Source organism: Micropterus salmoides, unplaced genomic scaffold (assembly GCF_014851395.1).
Source record: "Micropterus salmoides isolate LMB-PRFRI ecotype aquatic unplaced genomic scaffold, ASM1485139v1 Ms_hic_scaffold_1, whole genome shotgun sequence".
In the NCBI taxonomy this organism is placed as follows: domain Eukaryota; kingdom Metazoa; phylum Chordata; class Actinopteri; order Centrarchiformes; family Centrarchidae; genus Micropterus; species Micropterus salmoides.
This window is the reverse complement of record NW_024040040.1, coordinates 62,007,960-62,016,201: the sequence shown is the minus strand read 5'-3', so window position 1 is coordinate 62,016,201 and position 8,242 is coordinate 62,007,960.

Sequence of the window (8,242 nt, the reverse complement as noted above, 5' to 3'; positions counted from 1 at the left end):
GAGTCTATGCATCCTATGGACTTTTCATTTCCTCATCATTCCCGGGCAGAGGAAATTCCTGTGCTTCTCATTCAGGGGAATCCATTTAACATTACACATTTCCTGACGGCTATTTCTGAACCTTTGAAATAGCTGTTGGGAAATTCTTCTGAAACTCTTCATAACAACTTTGTTGAAGAGGATAATAAAAAACACATAAAAGAAGGAGAAAAAAAGTTGTTGAAAGCAGTGGTCCATCACAAAATTCTTGGATTATGAGTCCTGCGCTCTACCAACTGAGCTAGGCAGTCACACTGTAAAGTACTGAAATTATCCTAAAGAAACGTACCGGGCGACCCCTATATTCAGCTATGGTTCGTTACCTCGAGATCACATGTTGTAATAAATTAGATAAATTAGATAATAAATAGACAATCTTTCTCACTCTGTCCCTGTTCCATAAATAATGTTTTCAAAAATGTTGCATCCTGTCCTTCAGAAGTGTGTACTGTGTCTATCTGCATATATTCAAAAGTCTTTATTTCTGTGTAATGTTATGTTCAATTCAATTCAATTTTATTTATATAGCGTCAAATCACAACAACAGTTATCTCACAGCGCTTTTCATAAAAGAGCAGGTCAAGATCATACTCTATGATGTTATTTACAGAAGCCCAACAATTCCCACCAAGAGCAGCACTAGGCGACAGAGGCAAGGAAAAACTTCCTTTTAAGAGGCAGAAACGTCGAGCAGAACCATGGCTTAGGGTGGGCGGCCATCTGCCTCGACCGGTTGGGGGTGAAGGGGAGAGAGAGAGAGAGAGAGAGAGAGAGAGAGAGAGAGAGAGAGAGAGAGAGAGAGAGAGGGAAAGAGAGGAACAGAGAGAAAGAGAGAGAGGCATGGAAGGAGAGAGAGGGGACGGAGGCAGCCTACACAATATACACACAGAGGTACAGACAGTAAAGGTGATGTTGCTATAGACTAAATGAAAAATGGTACAGATAATAAGAACAATAATAACAATAGGACTAGTAACCATAGTTGTTGTAGCAGAGGGTGTCGAGCAGGAACACGGGGGCAGCAGGTGACCCGCAGCCACAGATCCAGACTCCACAGCTCCAGAGCCAGAATACCTGTAGGAAGTGACAGGAGGAGAGAGGAGAGGGACGAGAAAGCACAAGACTACCGGAAAGGGGGGAAGTTGTGTTAGTAACATGCAATAATGGGATGAGGTTGCATACAGAGGGAGAGAAAGTAGAGGAGAGAGGAGCTCAGTGCATCATGGGAAATCCCCCGGCAATCTAGGCCTATAGCAGCATAACTAAGGCATCCTTGCATGCAGCGGCAGATGTGTTTATGTGTATGTGTGTGCACCACAGAGGTCACTCATTCAATACTCTGATATCTGAAATGAGTGTTTAATAAATATGTCAACAACATAAACACACTAACTCACACATCACACTAACTCTACTGTGCCCTGCTCACTCATGCTCTGTGCAGCATGAACTCGGATCAGTTGATATTTTTTTTTATCAAAATTACTTGAGTATTAGCCACAATGGAAACAGATACCCTAGCTGCTCTTTTGTTGTCTTTCTGGCAAAGTTGGTCCTAAAGGAGTGTTGACCGGCTGTATTAATATGGTAACCACAGGCGTAGCCAAATCAACCAGGACCAACCTGACCTCTAAGGATTACAGTGATGGAAGTGCTCACCTTCACTGTTGTTGCCCACATAGTCTCTTTGTCCCAAAACACTGGAAGAGAAAAGACAAAACAACAGATAAATAAAGTAATATATGACTAGTAAATATCTACAGCAACATACAGCTTTTCCTAAATGTATTCATTTATAATTTATATTTCAGTATGCACTAATTAATATTTCATAATGTGAAACCTCGTAGGTGTGTTTTCTGTTAAAAACTCAAAACCCCATGTTGTTTAAATCATAACAAATAGCAGTCCACACTGTACACATAAAAATACTGGAAAAAGCCAAAATCTGCAACTTTCATTATGTTGAGCAGTAGAGCAGTCGTCCACTTATCAAAAGGTCAGTGGTTCGATCCCTGGGTCTCCCCGGTCTGCATGTATCCTTGGGTAAGATACTGAACCACATATTGTAAATGTGTATTTCTGAATGAATGTGTGAAAGGGGTGAATGTAGTGTAAAAGCGCTTTGAGTAGTCAGAAAGAAGGCGCTATACAAGTACAGACCATCTACATTGTGACTAAAACCCTGCATGGCATTAGTCTGCAGCATCGAATATGCATACGGAAAACACTCCTGAGATCAGAATTGGAGAGAGCAGAGAACCACAGCACTGTTAATTTAATAATTACTTAAATTTTGGGATTGGTTTTGGACAAAGCTGGAGTTTTTGCATAAAAAAACAATGTCATATCTACAATGTGCTGCTCACATAGTGAGAAGGTAATACTACAAGACATAAATTAAAATGAATTTATCCGAGGTGAAAAGGTGCCACATGCACGTTTAAAGAGGTTACTTCCCAAACAAAAGACGTAAAAGAGGAGGGAAGACTGAATCATGCCTGCATGTGTGTTGTCTCAGCAGGGATCAAATTAGAAAAGTTGATCTACAGCACTAGCTACATAATGCCAGAAAGCCTTACTGCATTATCTTCGATTAATTTTTTTATAGTTTTAATTGTTACCTGCTGCCTGAATGTTGTGTTTTCCTTTACATAAATGAAGACTTTTCCACCATAAATTGAGGCAGAAAAGGCAGAAATTGGTGCAGAAATTTTCACCAGAATGCAGGAAATGAAGACTTCAATGCTTAAAATTTTCTGGGGGAGGACCCCCAGACCCTCCTCTTCACTGGAGTCCTTTCCACCATTGAAACTAAGACAATGATGTTGCATTGCAAGAAATCTCCCACATAATGCAAGAAAAACAGTCGCTGGGTTGACAAACAGTTTATGGAGGGATGTACAGTATGTAGGTTTGGTCTCCCAGTTTAATCTATGATGTTGAGGTTGACAAGTATTCTGATCACACTTATTTATTATTGTCCATGATTACTGACTTGGCTGATCATATATACATGCTAAAATTGTGAGTTTGACTGCTGAACGTTTAAAACAATTCCTGTGGATAGAGGAGTGATGGCCCCAACCCCTGAGTTGGACTTTCTAGGGTTGGACATGGGGGTACGGAAATTTAAAATCTCACCTAGGCTCGAACATTATGTGCGTCTGACTTCATAACTTCATAACTTAATGTGATGCATGCTTGACTTAAAATAAGGCATGCTGGTTAGAAATTGTGTCCGACTTTCGCTGGCGCTGCAAAACGTCACAATGTCACCTGACATTAAAACCTCGCGGGAGCAAGGCGGGAGCAAGGCGACAGCAAGCACTGAGTTCGGCGGCCGTAGTTGCTTTTCTGCGGCTGCACAAAGTTGGAAAAATGGTTTGAATTACATGGGGATTGGGGGGGTCTGACCCCCTTAGTTAAGGCTTGGACCCCCTCAAAAGAATCAAAACCAACAGTTCAGTCTTTCTTACCTGTATTTATAAATATTACAATATATTTCCCGTACTCATGCCTTATATTCAAGAATCTTGAAATACGATTTCAGACACCCCCAAAATGGGCCGTACCATTTCCTAACATCGACGTTAGTTGAACATCTTGTCTGTCTGCATCACTCTGGTCCGGTGTGTCACACGCTAATGGAGACGAAGCAGGTTAATGTCAGTAGTTAACTATCTAGCTGCTTTAATACACTTAACTTCGTAATTAGATTCGTAATTAGCATTTCTTTTACTTAAAATGAGCTATCTGATGATAGCTAGCTGAGAGCCCGCCCTATCATTTCATTATAACTATGTAATTTCATATTTTATGTAATTGTCAGCTAACACTGGTGCTCAGGCATAAGCAGTGAAATATGTGATTAGTTATTACAGAGATACATTTTTACATTACTATAGAGTTTAATATTTAATTTGAAGTCTTTTGTGAGTCCTTTCAAAATAAACATGGCGTTTGTTTTAACTCTGGAATTCCCAAAAATTCCCAACACCGGTGTCTGACTACAGCTTTACTGGACGCAGATTACATCATTCACTGTCAACATGAGCAAGAGGAAAGGAGATATTTGCTTAGATTAAGTTGAAACTTTAAACTTGATGAGAATCATAAGAATTAGGAATTAGAGATAAGTGTCTTTAGTTCTGTGTCAACACTGTGGGTTTGTTTTGAGGGGTCATGATGGTTAGCTGTTGTATGTCTGACTTGCTGGCAGTTTTGCTCCATTTTGCATTCAGCGGCATCAAATCACATTGTCTTCACTTCATGCATAAGCACATTGTTCAACAGTAATAATCCTCCGTGCAAAACAGTGTGCTGTATAGCTGAATGAATTAAACAAAGCATCGATGCAAAGAATTTGAATTAATCAAATTTATCGATGAATCATTTCAGACCTAGTCATGGCTGTTTTGATGGCAAAAAGAAGACCTAAGCAATATAAGGCAGGTATATACATAAGACATATACATAACACGATTTCCCCTGTATACATAATGTTATGACTGATTAGTATAACATTACTTATAGCCAAGTTAATTTTCTTGGTTACTGCCAGATTATCCCATCCATATGTTTCAATATATGCATTAAATTTCACATCTCCTCTTAGCAATTTTTGATTAGTTTTGGTTTAACACACAAGTCCAGTTGCAGTTTGATGTGTTTTTGGTGTACTGTGTGTTATATCATAGTGTTGCACTGTTGACTTGTTGTTGTACAGTCTGGTATGTTACAGTGTAGTATGATATATATACAGTGTGTGCAGCATCTAAGCTCTCTGGGCCACATCTCCCTGCCACTGTTAATCAGTGGGATTTAAAGGCTTAGTTTAATGATGACTTATAAAGTTGGTTGTTCTTTTACTAAATGACACACAGACAGACCAAAATGGATGCTGAGCCAAGCTTTAATCAGAAAACAGAGAAATGATTTACAAGAACATAGAGTACAATAATATGAGTACTGTAAGTACTGAGGATAAATAAGCCAAATTCTTTCTTTATTTCAGGTTCAAATAAAAAAATCTAAAGTATAACAAAAGTATAAATTGCTGTGTCCTAAATAGCAAATGTGAGCATGCTAATAGGCTAAACTAACATAGTGAACATGGCGCACATGACAGGATATGCCTTAGTAAAAGTACTGCTGTGGATCTTTCTCTCATGTTCTAACAAATCAGTTTCACCTGAATCACATCTCTCCTCGTACTTAACTACCCTTTGCCACCCCTTCATCTGCCCCAGCGCCATCCTCCACCTCCTCTACGCTGACCAACTCGTCTTCTCATTCCTCTCCCTCTTCCTCCTTGGCATCTTATCATTCCTATACCTTTTCCTCCCTTACGCCAGCCCATTCCTATACCTTTTCCTCCCTTGCGCCAGCCCATTCCTCTGCCATTTCCTCCTTTGCGCCAGCCCATTCCTCTGCCTTTTCCTCCCTTGCGCCAGCCCATTCCTCTGCCTTTTCCTCCTTTGACCCAGCCCATTCCTATACCTTTTCCTCCCTTGCGCCAGCCCATTCCTCTGCCATTTCCTCCTTTGTGCCAGCCCATTCCTCTGCCTTTTCCTCCCTTGCGCCAGCCCATTCCTCTGCCTTTTCCTCCTTTGACCCAGCCCATTCCTATACCTTTTCCTCCCTTGCGCCAGCCCATTCCTCTGCCATTTCCTCCTTGCGCCAGCCCATTCCTCTGCCTTTTCCTCCTTGCGCCAGCCCATTCCTATACCTTTTCCTCCCTTGCGCCAGCCCATTCCTCTGCCATTTCCTCCCTTGCGCCAGCCCATTCCTCTGCCTTTTCCTCCCTTGGGCCAGCCCATTCCTATACCTTTTCCTCCCTTGCGCCAGCCCATTCCTCTGCCTTTTCCTCCTTTGCTCCAGCCCATTCCTCTGCCATTTCCTCCCTTGCGCCAGCCCATTCCTCTGCCATTTCCTCCCTTGCGCCAGCCCATTCCTCTGCCATTTCCTCCCTTGCGCCAGCCCATTCCTCTGCCATTTCCTCCTTGCGCCAGCCCATTCCTCTGCCTTTTCCTCCCTTGCGCCAGCCCATTCTTCTGCCTTTTCCTCCCTTGCGCCAGCCCATTCCTCTGCCTTTTCCTCCCTTGCGCCAGCCCATTCCTCTGCCTTTTCCTCCTTTGACCCAGCCCATTCCTCTGCCATTTCCTCCTTTGCTCCAGCCTTTTCCTCTGCCATTTCCTCCCTTGCGCCAGCCCATTCCTCTGCCATTTCCTCCCTTGCGCCAGCCCATTCCTCTGCCTTTTCCTCCCTTGCGCCAGCCCATTCCTCTGCCTTTTCCTCCCTTGCGCCAGCCCATTCCTCTGCCTTTTCCTCCCTTGCTCCAGCCCAATCCTATACCTTCTCCTCTCTTGCGCCAGCCCATTCCTCTTCCGTTTCCTCCTTTGCTCCAGCCCATTCCTGTAGCTTTTCCTCCCTTGCGCCAGCCCATTCCTCTGCCATTTCCTCCCTTGCGCCAGCCCATTCCTATACCTTTTCCTCCTTTGCTCCAGCCTATTCCTATACCTTTTCCTCCTTTGCCCCAGCCCATTCCTCTGCCTTTTCCTCCTTTGCCCAGCCCATTCTTCTGCCTTTTCCTCCTTTGCTCCAGCCCATTCCTCTGCCATTTCCTCCCTTGCGCCAGCCCATTCCTCTGCCATTTCCTCCTTTGCGCCAGCCAATTCCTCTGCCTATTCCTCCTTTGCTCCAGCCCATTCCTAAACCTTTTCCTCCTTTGACCCAGCCCATTCCTATACCTTTTCCTCCCTTGCGCCAGCCCATTCCTCTGCCTTTTCCTCCTTTGCTCCAGCCCATTCCTCTGCCATTTCCTCCCTTGCTCCAGCCAATTCCTCTGCCATTTCCTCCCTTGCTCCAGCCCATTCCTCTGCCATTTCCTCCTTTGCGCCAGCCAATTCTTCTGCCTATTCCTCCTTTGCGCCAGCCCATTCCTCTGCCTTTTCCTCCTTTGACCCAGCCCATTCCTATACCTTTCCTCCCTTGCGCCAGCCCATTCCTCTGCCATTTCCTCCTTTGCGCCAGCCCATTCCTCTGCCTTTTCCTCCCTTGCGCCAGCCCATTCCTATACTTTTCCTCCCTTGCGCCAGCCCATTCCTCTGCCTTTTCCTCCTTTGCTCCAGCCCATTCCTCTGCCATTTCCTCCTTTGCGCCAGCCCATTCCTATACCTTTTCCTCCCTTGCGCCAGCCCATTCCTCTGCCTTTCCTCCTTGCTCAGCCCATTCCTCTGCCATTTCCTCCTTTGCTCCAGCCCATTCCTCTGCCATTTCCTCCCTTGCGCCAGCCCATTCCTCTGCCATTTCCTCCCTTGCGCCAGCCCATTCCTCTGCCTTTTCCTACCTTGCGCCAGCCCATTCCTCTGCCTTTTCCTCCCTTGCGCCAGCCCATTCTCTGCCTTTTCTCCTTTGCTCCAGCCCATTCCTATACCTTCTCTTCCTTGCGCCAGCCCATTCCTCTTCCGTTTCCTCCTTTGCTCCAGCCCATTCCTATAGCTTTTCCTCCCTTGCGCCAGCCAATTCCTCTGCCATTTCCTCCCTTGCGCCAGCCATTCCTATACCTTTACCTCCTTTGCTCCAGCCTATTCCTATACCTTTCCTCCTTTTCGCCAGCCCATTCCTCTGCCATTTCCTCCTTTGCTCCAGTCCATTCCCCTGCCATTTCCTCCCTTGCTCCAGCCAATTCCTCTGCCATTTCCTCCCTTGCGCCAGCCCATTCCTCTGCCATTTCCTCCCTTGCGCCAGCCTATTCCTCTGCCTTTTCCTCCTTTGCGCCAGCCCATTCCTAAACCTTTTCCTCCCTTGCGCCAGCCCATTCCTCTGCCATTTCCTCCTTTGCTCCAGCCCATTCCTATAGCTTTTCCTCCCTTGCGCCAGCCCATTCCTCTGCCATTTCCTGCTTTGCGCCAGCCCATTCCTCTGCCATTTCCTCCCTTGCGCCAGCCCATTCCTCTGTCATTTCCTCCTTTTCTCCAGCCCATTCCTCTACCTTTTCCTCCCTTGCGCCAGCCCATTCCTCTGCCATTTCCTCCCTTGCGCCAGCCCATTCCTCTGCCTTTTCCTCCTTTGCGCCAGCCCATTCCTCTGCCTTTTCCTCCTTGCTCCAGCGCATTCCTCTGCCTTTTCCTCCTTTGCGCCAGCCCATTCCTCTGCCTTTTCCTCCTTTGCTCCAGCCAATTCCTCTGCCTTTTCCTCC